General features: G+C 35.5%; 1 non-coding gene across 1 annotated transcript; it reads left to right on the forward strand.

The window, feature by feature from the left end:
- Positions 1-3,112: 3,112 nt before the first annotated feature.
- On the forward strand, positions 3,113-3,219 carry LOC139850888 (small nucleolar RNA R71). The gene has a single exon (XR_011760264.1). It is a non-coding gene; the product is annotated as a small nucleolar RNA R71 (small nucleolar RNA).
- Positions 3,220-13,924: the final 10,705 nt, after the last annotated feature.

Consider the following 13,924-nt stretch of genomic DNA (forward strand, 5'->3'; position numbering starts at 1 on the left):
GCCTTTTTATTCTCCTTTATTCCATTTTAAATGAATTCAAGCGTTTTGGGTTGTTTTTCCATTTATGTTCTCTCTGAGGTAACAATAATTTCGGTAATAAAACCTAGTTTTATCGTTCATAAATATGTATAAACATGATTTTGAATTCATTTTATTGAAAATTTTTCAAATTTTCACAAAATTTGGCAAATAAACTAAGTGTAAACCCGAGAGAATTTATAACCCTTCCCCACACTTGTGATCATGCAATGCCCTCATTTGCATGAAATCAGACTATAATTATAAATTCATGAGGGTGATTAGTGTAGAAAAGTGATTAAAAATACCCAGTTTGAAATTTCTAAGCTCGTTGAATGATAGATGGCGCACCTCATCGTTCATTTCTTTTGTTGTAATTTCACATATGTTTTGCGTCTTATCGTCAAAATTAGTAGCTTTTGTTGAACTTAATGTCAGTCTTTGAAAGTGCGCTGTTTTACCCTGTTTTGTACATAAGATAAACTACAAACATACATAATATTTTTATTATATATATATATATATATATATATATATATATATATATATATATATATATATATATATATATATATATATATATATATATATATATATATATATATATATTTTATAAAACCTTTATTTATTAAAGCAATTTAAATGAATAATTTTTTTTAAAATTTTGTTTCCTTTTAATTTAGGTAGTTTCGGTATGTTTACCTAATCCGTCCCTCGACAAAATTTAAAATTTGTCGTTTTTAAAGTGATTGTTTTAAAAGCAAAGATTTTAGGGTTTTTTTTTATTTTTTTGGTATACTTTAGATCAATAATATTAAAAATAATGATAACAAAATTTGTCGCCCCGCCCTCGGGTAAAGCAATTTCGGTTCCATGACCTAGTCTTTAACTTACGACGAATTTTAGAAATCATTTTTTTAAACTTAATGAAATAAAGTAATTTTTGTTTTTAAATTCACACAAAACTTAAATTTAAAAATGCATATTAATTTCATACAAAACCTACAAAACAAAAATTTAGAATGGGGGGAGAAAACTAGTTCTTTAGTGTCTGCTAGTGGAAAAGACCAATCAAATTCTATTCTCGGAACTATACGAGAACAAAATAACTAACTCTAGACAGCATTTTCTTTTTAGAACATCTGAATCTCCCCACACTTAGGTATCTGTGGTGTCGAAATTGTGATTAACTTCATTGTCAATTTCTCTTGGACCATAATCAACTTGCATATCTGTGACTTTTGCTTTAAGCCATTGGTCGGATTCCTGTGTAATATCCACAAATTCAACTAGTTTCACCTTTTCTTTAGGCGATAGATTAGATACTAACCGGTTACATAACTTAAAGCTCCCCATGGTTCTAGCATCGCGAATCCGTTTAATAAGTTTCTTCATTGAACTATTAATAACGGGGTCATTTAATTTCGTATCAACAGCGGGGTTCTTTGTTATCTGGTCACAATTAGGTGTTACTTCATCTTCCCGACACTTAGGCGTTTTATTATTGTTAAGCACTACCGTTGGAGTTGGTAAAACAACATAGTTCTTACCAATCGTTTTTGTTGGTTCAACGGTTTTGGTTGGTGGAGATTTAGACTTTCGACTTACAAAAGTGATCGATTTTTCATCATTACTAAGTGTCATTCTACCCTCTCTTACATCAAATAACGCCCGGTGGACGCTAAGAATGGTCGACCTAAAATTAGAGGAATGTTTGAGTCCTCTTCAGTCAATGATAAATAAATTCGACTAAAAAGGTTAAATTACCTACTTGAACGGGTAGGTTGTCAACAATTCCAACTGGGTTCCTAATGGTTTGATCAAAGAGTCGAACACTCATTTTCGTTGGACTTAACTCACCTACTCCTAATCTCTTATATAATGAAAGAGGCAAAACACTCACACTTGCACCTAAATCTGCTAGTGCATCATACATGACACAATCACTAAGTAGACAAGGAACAATAAATTCACCCGGATCACCCAACCTGGGTGGAACTTTTAGTGGAACTGTCTTCACCGGGTTTATTTTTACGATTTTTGTTTCTTGCACTTTCTTATTCTTCTTCTTCTTTCTAGAGGTATCACAAACTTTATTACCTATTACTTGCTCATACTCAACTCCTTTTCTTGGAAACGGGATGGGTGGTCTGTATGGTGCCACCACTGGCTTTACATACTCGGGTGGTGGTGGTGTTGTAACTTCTTCATTGTTACTCACATCTAAAACCTTCCCATCTTCTGAAGCTGGTTTTTTAGAATTCGTTGATACCATATTAAAATTCTCATTCCGAGGATTTACTTCAGTATTACTCTGTAGCTTTCCTTGTTCCCTCTCACTCATCATGCTAGCAAGAGTACCTATGTGTTTATCTAGATTCAAAATGGAAGCTTGTTGAGTTTTTAATGACTGATCAAACCTCTCATTTATTTGGGTTTGAGATGTAATAAATTGTGTTTGAGATTCCATTAGCTTTGCCATCATTTCTTCTAGATTTGGCTTTTTCTCTTCAGTTTGTTGTGATGGTTTATACAAGCTAGGTCTTTGTTGATTGAAAGTGTTGTTTTGAGTTGATTGGTTATTCAGACCTTGTTGGTTGTACGAGTTATTGTTAGGTCCATTTGGATTGTAAAGAATGTTTTGATTTCGATTGAAGTTTGGCTTTGGCAGTTGATAATTATTCTGATATTTATTTTCCGGCCTTTGGTTCATGTAGGAAACATTCTCTCGTTATTCCATGGTTTGCTCAATGTGACAATCTTTTTCATTAAGTGTGGTCCACCACATTGCTCACAACTGATTCGTATTGCGTGAATATCTTTATTCATCTTTTCCATTCGTCTCTCGAAAGCATCTATTTTTGAGGAAACGGAATCAAAGTCATGGCTAGAATCGGCTCTAGCCGCTTTAGATAAACGAAAGATATCTTTTTCCTGGTGCCACTCATGCTAGTGGGAGGCTGTGTTATCAATAATTTTGTGAGCTTCGGTTGCGGTTTTCTTCATAATGGAACCACCAGCTGCTATATCGATGTCTTTTCGTGTAGTGATGTCGCATCCTTGGTAGAATATTTGTACTATTTGATAAGTGTCTAAACCATGTTGAGGACATCCTCTCAACAACTTTCCAAATCTTGTCCACGCCTCATATAATGTTTCATTTGGCTTCTGCGTGAATGTAACAATTTCTCCTTAAAGTCTTACGACTTTGGATGCCGGAAAGAATCTTTTAAGAAATTTCTCAACTAAAACATCGCATGTGTCAATCGCCCCTTCAGGTAACGATTCTAACCAATCCTTGGCTTCTCCCTTTAAAGTCCAGGGAAATAACATGAGATAAATCTATTCATCCTCAACTTCTCTGATTTTGAATAGAGTACAGATCCTATTAAAAGTTCGAAGTTGTTCGTTTGGATCTTCTTTTAGTGTACCACTATATTGGCATTGATTAGTTAACATGTGTAGAATTTGTCCTTTGATTTCATAATCTGGCGCATTAATGTCTGGCTTAATAATGGCGTGTCCTTGGTCCGTGCGTGTGGCTCTCATTCGATCTTCCATACTTAGAGGTTCAGTTACTTCCATTATTGAATTTGTTGAATACGAATCACTAGAGGATTCTGATTTAACGGTTTGTGGTTCAGGAGGAATGATTAGTGGTTCCGGATCTTGGAATTGTCCTTGAATATCCTCCGGGTTCTCGGTAGTGAAATCGGGTTCAAAAAATGGATTATCAGGATTTTGAGTTGGAGTACTTGGATTACTAGATGATGATTCTAAAGAAAAATCAATGGCGATAATATTGGCTAGATGTCTTGATCGAGTTACAGGTGGTGAACGTATGAAAGGTGGTGAACGTTTTGCTCGGTGCATTCACTGAATATCCTATTAGTTATAAAAGAGAAAAATTATTAAAGTTATAAAATTAATAGACTTTTCTGATTTTGCCCACGTTTCGAATAGCCAATAGATGCAGCAGGTAGCCAGGACCCTTTAAATCGGAAGCCCACAATTCGCCACTAACAAATCCAACTATTACTACGAACCAGAAAATTTTGGATGTCTATCAATTTAACCGCTTAAAATAATTTTTCGTCGAAGTTTAAAGAAGATAAAGAAAATTCTATGTCCTAAAAACTAGAGCGTCGAGAAATAAGAATGAAAAAGAGTGCGTTGAAAAACATCGAAAAATAAAAGGTCGAAAAATAAGCGTCAAAAAACAAACTGTCGAAAAAATAAGAAAATAAGCTTCGAAACTTAGTATTCTAAAAATTAAAAAATTAAAAGTTGCGTCTAAAGGATTTAAAGCTTAAAAGGAATTCTATATCCAAAACGGCAATAACTTAAAAAGTACTAAAATCTTAAAACGGCGTTGTAAAATTCTAAAGCACCTAAATCTTAGTCTAAAGAAAAAGCACTTAAGGGATTTTACTGAAATGTCCCGTTCTTATTGATTAAAAACGTTCCATATTAATTGATTTCGTTGCGAGGTTTTGACCTCTATATGAGACGTTTTTCAAAGACTGCATTCATTTTTAAAACAAACCATAACCTTTATTTCATAAATAAAGGTTTAAAAAGCTTTACGTAGATTATCAAATAATGATAATCTAAAATATCCTGTTTACACACGACCATTACATAATGGTTTACAATACAAATATGTTACATCGAAATCAGTTTCTTGAATGCAGTTTTTACACAATATCATACAAACATGGACTCCAAATCTTGTCCTTATTTTAGTATGCAACAGCGGAAGCTCTTAGTATTCACCTGAGAATAAACATGCTTTAAACGTCAACAAAAATGTTGGTGAGTTATAGGTTTAACCTATATATATCAAATCGTAACAATAGACCACAAGATTTCATATTTCAATACACATCCCATACATAGAGATAAAAATCATTCATATGGTGAACACCTGGTAACCGACAATAACAAGATGCATATATAAGAATATCCCCATCATTCCGGGACACCCTTCGGATATGATATAAATTTCGAAGTACTAAAGCATCCGGTACTTTGGATGGGGTTTGTTAGGCCCAATAGATCTATCTTTAGGATTCGCGTCAATTAGGGTGTCTGTTCCCTAATTCTTAGATTACCAGACTTAATAAAAAGGGGCATATTCGATTTCGATAATTCAACCATAGAATGTAGTTTCACGTACTTGTGTCTATTTTGTAAATCATTTATAAAACCTGCATGTATTCTCATCCCAAAAATATTAGATTTTAAAAGTGGGACTATAACTCACTTTCACAGATTTTTACTTCGTCGGGAAGTAAGACTTGGCCACTGGTTGATTCACGAACCTATAACAATATATACATATATATCAAAGTATGTTCAAAATATATTTACAACACTTTTAATATATTTTGATGTTTTAAGTTTATTAAGTCAGCTGTCCTCGTTAGTAACCTACAACTAGTTGTCCACAGTTAGATGTACAGAAATAAATTGATAAATATTTTTTTGAATCAATCCACGACCCAGTGTATACGTATCTCTGTATTGATCACAACTCAAACTATATATATTTTGGAATCAACCTCAACCCTGTATAGCTAACTCCAACATTCACATATAGAGTGTCTATGGTTGTTCCGAAATATATATAGATGTGTCGACATGATAGGTCGAAACATTGTATACGTGTCTATGGTATCTCAAGATTACATAATATACAATACAAGTTGATTAAGTTATGGTTGGAATAGATTTGTTACCAATTTTCACGTAGCTAAAATGAGAAAAATTATCCAATCTTGTTTTACCCATAACTTCTTCATTTTAAATCCGTTTTGAGTGAATCAAATTGCTATGGTTTCATATTGAACTCTATTTTATGAATCTAACAGAAAAGTATAGGTTTATAGTCGGAAAAATAAGTTACAAGTCATTTTTGTAAAGGTAGTCATTTCAGTCGAAAGAACGACGTCTAGATGACCATTTTAGAAAACATACTTCCACTTTGAGTTTAACCATAATTTTTGGATATAGTTTCATGTTCATAATAAAAATCATTTTCTCAGAATAACAACTTTTAAATCAAAGTTTATCATAGTTTTTAATTAACTAACCCAAAACAGCCCGCGGTGTTACTACGACGGCGTAAATCCGGTTTTACGGTGTTTTTCGTGTTTCCAGGTTTTAAATCATTAAGTTAGCATATCATATAGATATAGAACATGTGTTTAGTTGATTTTAAAAGTCAAGTTAGAAGGATTAACTTTTGTTTGCGAACAAGTTTAGAATTAACTAAACTATGTTCTAGTGATTACAAGTTTAAACCTTCGAATAAGATAGCTTTATATGTATGAATCGAATGATGTTATGAACATCATTACTACCTTAATTTCCTTGGATAAACCTACTAGAAAAGGGAAAAATAGATCTAGCTTCAATGAATCCTTGGATGGCTCGAAGTTCTTGAAGCAAAATCATGACACGAAAACAAGTTCAAGTAAGATCATCACTTGAAATAAGATTGTTATAGTTATAGAAATTGAACCAAAGTTTGAATATGATTATTACCTTGTATTATAATGATAACCTAATGTAAGAAACAAAGATTTCTTGAGGTTGGATGATCACCTTACAAGATTGGAAGTGAGCTAGCAAACTTGAAAGTATTCTTGATTTTATGAAACTAGAACTTTTGGAATTTATGAAGAACACTTAGAACTTGAAGATAGAACTTGAGAGAGATCAATTAGATGAAGAAAATTGAAGAATGAAAGTGTTTGTAGGTGTTTTTGGTCGTTGTTGTATGGATTAGATATAAAGGATATGTAATTTTGTTTTCATGTAAATAAGTCATGAATGATTACTCATATTTTTGTAATTTTATGAGATATTTCATGCTAGTTGCCAAATGATGGTTCCCACATGTGTTAGGTGACTCAAATGGGCTGCTAAGAGCTGATCATTGGAGTGTATATACCAATAGTACATACATCTAAAAGCTGTGTATTGCACGAGTACGAATACGGGTGCATACGAGTAGAATTGTTGATGAAACTGAACGAGGATGTAATTGTAAGCATTTTTGTTAAGTAGAAGTATTTTGATAAGTGTATTGAAGTCTTTCAAAAGTGTATAAATACATATTAAAACACTACATGTATATACATTTTAACTGAGTCGTTAAGTCATCGTTAGTCGTTACATGTAAATGTTGTTTTGAAACCTTTAGGTTAACGATCTTGTTAAATGTTGTTAACCCAATGTTTATAATATCAAAAGAGATTTTAAATTATTATATTATCATGATATTTTGATGTACGAATATCTCTTAATATGATATATATACATTAAATGTCGTTACAACGATAATCGTTACATATATGTCTCGTTTCAAAATCATTAAGTTAGTAGTCTTGTTTTTACATATGTAGTTCATTGTTAATATACTTAATGATATGTTTAATTATCATAATATAATGTTAACTATATATATAACCATATATATGTCATCATATAGTTTTTACAAGTTTTAACGTTCGTGAATCACCGGTCAACTTGGGTGGTCAATTGTCTATATGAAACCTATTTCAATTAATCAAGTCTTAACAAGTTTGATTGCTTAACATGTTGGAAACATTTAATCATGTAAATATCAATCTCAATTAATATATATAAACATGGAAAAGTTCGGGTCACTACAGTACCTACCCGTTAAATAAATTTCGTCCCGAAATTTTAAGCTGTTGAAGGTGTTGACGAATCTTCTGGAAATAGATGCGGGTATTTCTTCTTCATCTGATCTTCACGCTCCCAGGTGAACTCGGGTCCTCTACGAAAATTCCATCGAACCTTAACAATTGGTATCTTGTTTTGCTTAAGTCTTTTAACCTCACGATCCATTATTTCGACGGGTTCTTCGATGAATTGGAGTTTTTCGTTGATTTGGATTTCATCTAACGGAATAGTGAGATCTTCTTTAGCAAAACATTTCTTCAAATTCTAGACGTGGAAAGTGTTATGTACAGCCGCGAGTTGTTGAGGTAACTCAAGTCGGTAAGCTACTGGTCCGACACGATCAATAATCTTGAATGGTCCAATATACCTTGGATTTAATTTCCCTCGTTTACCAAATCGAACAACGCCTTTCCAAGGTGCAACTTTAAGCATGACCATCTCTCCAATTTCAAATTCTATATCTTTTCTTTTAATGTCAGCGTAGCTCTTTTGTCGACTTTGGGCGGTTTTCAACCGTTGTTGAATTTGGATGATCTTCTCGGTAGTTTCTTGTATAATCTCCGGACCCGTAATCTGTCTATCCCCCACTTCACTCCAACAAATCGGAGACCTGCACTTTCTACCATAAAGTGCTTCAAACGGTGCCATCTCAATGCTTGAATGGTAGCTGTTGTTGTAGGAAAATTCTGCTAATGGTAGATGTCGATCACAACTGTTTCCGAAATCAATAACACATGCTCGTAACATGTCTTCAAGCGTTTGTATCGTCCTTTCACTCTGCCCATCAGTTTGTGGATGATAGGCAGTACTCATGTCTAGACGAGTTCCTAATGCTTGCTGTAATGTCTGCCAGAATCTTGAAATAAATCTGCCATCCCTATCAGAGATAATAGAGATTGGTATTCCATGTCTGGAGACGACTTCCTTCAAATACAGTCGTGCTAACTTCTCTATCTTGTCATCTTCTCTTATTGGCAGGAAGTGTGCTGATTTGGTGAGACGATCAACTATTACCCAAATAGTATCAAAACCACTTGCAGTCCTTGGCAATTTAGTGATGAAATCCATGGTAATGTTTTCCCATTTCCATTCTGGGATTTCGGGTTGTTGAAGTAGACCTGATGGTTTCTGATGCTCAGCTTTGACCTTAGAACACGTCAAACATTCTCCTACGTATTTAGCAACATCGGCTTTCATACCCGGCCACCAAAAATGTTTCTTGAGATCCTTGTACATCTTCCCCGTTCCAGGATGTATTGAGTATCTGGTTTTATGAGCTTCTCTAAGTACCATTTCTCTCATATCTCCAAATTTTGGTACCCAAATCCTTTCAGCCCTATACCGGGTTCCGTCTTCCCGAATATTAAGATGCTTCTCCGATCCTTTGGGTATTTCATCCTTTAAATTTCCTTCTTTTAAAACTCCTTGTTGCGCCTCCTTTATTTGAGTAGTAAGGTTATTATGAATCATTATATTCATAGATTTTACTCGAATGGGTTCTCTGTCCTTCCTGCTCAAGGCATCGGCTACCACATTTGCCTTCCCCGGGTGGTAACGAATCTCAAAGTCGTAATCATTCAATAATTCAATCCACCTACGCTGCCTCATATTCAGTTGTTTCTGATTAAATATGTGTTGAAGACTTTTGTGGTCGGTATATATAATACTTTTGACCCCATATAAGTAGTGCCTCCAAGTCTTTAATGCAAAAACAACCGCGCCTAATTCCAAATCATGCGTCGTATAATTTTGTTCGTGAATCTTCAATTGTCTAGACGCATAAGCAATCACCTTCGTTCGTTGCATTAATACACAACCGAGACCTTGCTTTGATGCGTCACAATAAATCACAAAATCATCATTCCCTTCAGGCAATGACAATATAGGTGTCGTAGTTAGCTTTTTCTTCAATAACTGAAACGCTTTCTCTTGTTCATCATTCCATTCAAATTTCTTCCCTTTATGCGTTAATGCAGTCAAGGGTTTTGCTATTCTGGAAAAGTCTTTGATGAACCTTCTGTAGTAACCAGCTAGTCCTAAAAACTGGCGTATGTGTTTCGGAGTTTTCGGGGTTTCCCACTTTTCAACAGTTTCTATCTTTGCCGGATCCACCTTAATACCTTCTTTGTTCACTATGTGACCGAGGAATTGAACTTCTTCCAACCAAAATGCACACTTTGAAAACTTAGCGTACAATTCTTCCTTCCTCAATACTTCTAACACCTTTCTCAAATGTTCACCGTGTTCTTGGTCATTCTTTGAGTAAATAAGTATGTCATCAATGAAAACAATGACAAACTTGTCAAGGTATGGTCCACACACTCGGTTCATAAGGTCCATGAACACAGCTGGTGCATTAGTTAAACCAAACGGCATGACCATAAACTCGTAATGACCGTAACGTGTTCTGAAATCAGTCTTTGGAATATCATCTTCTTTCACCCGCATTTGATGATACCCGGAACGTAAGTCAATCTTTGAATAAACAGACGAGCCTTGTAGTTGATCAAATAAGTCGTCGATTCTCGGTAGTGGGTAGCGGTTCTTGATGGTAAGTTTGTTCAACTCTCGGTAGTCGATACACAACCTGAATGTACCATCTTTCTTCTTGACAAACAAAACAGGAGCTCCCCACGGTGATGTGCTTGGTCGAATGAAACCACGCTCTAAAAGTTATTGTAATTGGCTTTGCAGTTCTTTCATCTCGCTGGGTGCGAGTCTGTAAGGAGCACGAGCTATTGGTGCAGCTCCTGGTACAAGATCTATTTGAAATTCAACGGATCGATGTGGGGGTAATCCCGGTAATTCTTTCGGAAATACATCGGGAATTTCTTTTGCAATGGGAACATCATTGATGCTCTTTTCTTCAGTTTGTACTTTCTCGACGTGTGCTAGAACAGCATAGCAACCTTTTCTTATTAGTTTTTGTGCCTTCAAATTACTAATAATATGTAGCTTCGTGTTGCCCTTTTCTCCGTACACCATTAAGGGTTTTCCTTTTTCTCGTATAATGCGAATTGCATTTTTGTAACAAACGATCTCTGCTTTCACTTCTTTCAACCAGTCCATACCGATTATCACATCAAAACTCCCTAACTCTACTGGTATCAAATCAATCTTAAATGTTTCGCTAACCAGTTTAATTTCTCGATTCCGACATATATTATCTGCTGAAATTAATTTACCATTTGCTAATTCGAGTAAAAATTTACTATCCAAAGGCGTCAATGGACAACTTAATTTAGCACAAAAATCTCTACTCATATAGCTTCTATCCGCACCCGAATCAAATAAAACGTAAGCAGATTTATTGTCAATAAGAAACGTACCCGTAACAAGCTCCGGGTCTTCCTGTGCCTCTGCCGCATTAATATTGAAAACTCTTCCGCGGCCTTGTCCATTCGTGTTCTCCTGGTTCGGGCAATTTTTAATAATGTGGCCCGGTTTTCCACATTTATAACAAACTACATTGGCATATCTTGCTTCGACACTACTTGCTCCGCCATTACTCGTTCCGACACCATTTGTTCCTTTCGTTCTATTAACCCCTGGTCCGTAGACCTCACACTTCGCCGCGCTATGACCATTTCTTTTACACTTGTTGCAAAATTTGGTGCAGAACCCCGAGTGATACTTTTCACACCTTTGGCATAGCTGCTTCTGATTGTTGTTGTTGTTGCGGTTATTATTGTTGTTGGGATGATTGTTGTAGCTGCTGTTGCTGTTGTTGTTGTTGTTGTTGGGCCGTTTGTTGTAGTTGCGATTGATGTTGCGATTGTTGGGATAATTGTTGCGATTATTGTTGTAATTGCTGTTGTTGTTGTATTGGTGATTCTTATCACCGTTTTCCTCCCACTTTCTTTTGACTTGCTTCACATTGGCCTCTTCAACAGTCTGTTCTTTAATTCTTTCTTCAATCTGGTTCACTAGTTTGTGAGGCATTCTACATGCCTGTTGTATGGAGGCGGGCTCGTGTGAACTTATATCTTCTTGGATTCTTTCCGGTAATCCTTTCACAAACGCGTCGATCTTCTCTTCCTCATCTTCGAATGCTCCCGGACACAATAGGCACAATTCTGTGAATCGTCTTTCGTACGTGGTAATATCAAATCCTTGGGTTCGTAACCCTCTAAGTTCTGTCTTGAGCTTATTAACCTCGGTTCTGGGACGGTACTTCTCGTTCATCAAGTGCTTGAATGCTGACCACGGTAGTGCGTACGCATCATCTTGTCCCACTTGCTCTAGATAGGTATTCCACCATGTTAACGCAGAACCTGTGAAGGTATGCGTAGCGTACTTCACTTTGTCCTGTTCAGTACACTTACTTATGGCAAACACCGATTCGACCTTCTCGGTCCACCGTTTCAATCCGATCGGTCCTTCGGTTCCATCAAATTCCAAAGGTTTGCAGGCAGTGAATTCTTTGTAGGTGCATCCTACACGATTTCCTGTACTGCCAGATCCAAGGTTATTGTTGGTATGTAGTGCAGCCTGTACTGCGGCTATGTTTGAAGCTAGAAAAGTACGGAATTCCTCTTCATCCATATTCACGGTGTGTCGAGTAGTCGGTGCCATTTCCTTCAAAATAGTCAAATGGAACAAGTTAATCATACAGAATATTAAGAGTAGTTAATAGTATTTCGTAGCATAATATGAACTCATTTATAAAAGCTTTTTCTTCATATTAGCGTTTTATAAGTTTAAATTCGGGTAGTACCTACCCGTTAAGTTCATACTTAGTAGCTAATATACAATTCAACTACTACAATTCTATATGAAAAACTGATTGTAATAATATTTCGCGTTCAAACTTTTATACAATATTTTACAAACTTACAATACCGCTTATTCCACATAAAGCATGAAATATAGCACACAATAACTTTGATACAAGATAGTTGTGAAGATAATTCTAGCTAGTACACAAGTCGTTCAGCAAAGGCAATAAAGACACGTAATTCATACATCCAGAAACAAGTCATGCATTCTGGTTTTACTAGGACTACTTCCCATCCTTGGTCTTGTGGAACATAACCGTTATGGCCGTTGATAAGACAGCGTGTTGTAACGTCATCAAAGGGACGAGGGTTACGTAATGACCAACAGTCTCGTAATAACCTAAAAACCTCATTTCTTACCCCAATTACCGACTCCGTCACTTGTGGGAACGTTTTGTTTAATAGTTGTAGCCCGATGTTCTTGTTCTCACTTTGGTGAGAAGCGAACATTACTAACCCGTAAGCATAACATGCTTCTTTATGTTGCATGTTAGCCGCTTTTTCTAAATCACGAAGTCCTATATTCGGATATACTGAGTCAAAATAATTTCTTAACCCGTTGCGTAAAATAGCATTTGGGTTCCCCGTAATATATGCGTCAAAGTAAACACATCGTAACTTATGGATTTCCCAATGTGATATTCCCCATCTTCCGAACGAAAGCCTTTTATAAACCAAGGCATTCTTGGAACGTTCTTCGAATGTCTTACAAACTGATCTCGCCTTAAATAGTTGTGCCGAGGAATTCTGACCGACTCTAGACAAGATTTCATCAATCATGTCTCCGGGTAGGTCTCTTAAAATATTGGGTTGTCTATCCATTTTGTGTTTTTATACTGTAAAATAGACAAGAGTTAGATTCATAAAAAAAATACTTATTAATACAAGCAATTTTTACATATATCATAAAGCATAAGCACACTATATTACATATATTACACCACACGAATATAACTATCTTATTCCGACTCGCTCGTTTCTTCTTGTTCGGTTTTGGTTCGTTTTGCCAAGTTTCTAGGGATATATGATGTTCCCCTAATACGAGCCGTCGTTATCCACATTGGTTTAGAAAAACCTGGTGGTTTAGAGGTTCCCGGGTCATTGTTACAACTTAAGGACTTCGGGGGTTGATGATACATATAAAGTTCATCGGGGTTGGAATTAGATTTCTCTATTTTTATGCCCTTTTCCTTATTATTTTCTTTTGCCTTTTTAAATTCAGTTGGGGTAATTTCTATAACATCATCGGAATTCTCGTCGGAATCCGATTCATCGGAGAATTGGTAATCCTCCCAATATTTTGCTTCCTTGGCGGAAACACCATTGACCATAATTAACCTTGGTCGGTTGGTTGAGGATTTTCTTTTACTTAACCTTTTTATTATTTCCCCCACCGGTTCTATTTCTTCATC

Source organism: Rutidosis leptorrhynchoides, chromosome 5 (genome assembly GCF_046630445.1).
Source record: "Rutidosis leptorrhynchoides isolate AG116_Rl617_1_P2 chromosome 5, CSIRO_AGI_Rlap_v1, whole genome shotgun sequence".
Lineage (NCBI taxonomy): Eukaryota > Viridiplantae > Streptophyta > Magnoliopsida > Asterales > Asteraceae > Rutidosis > Rutidosis leptorrhynchoides.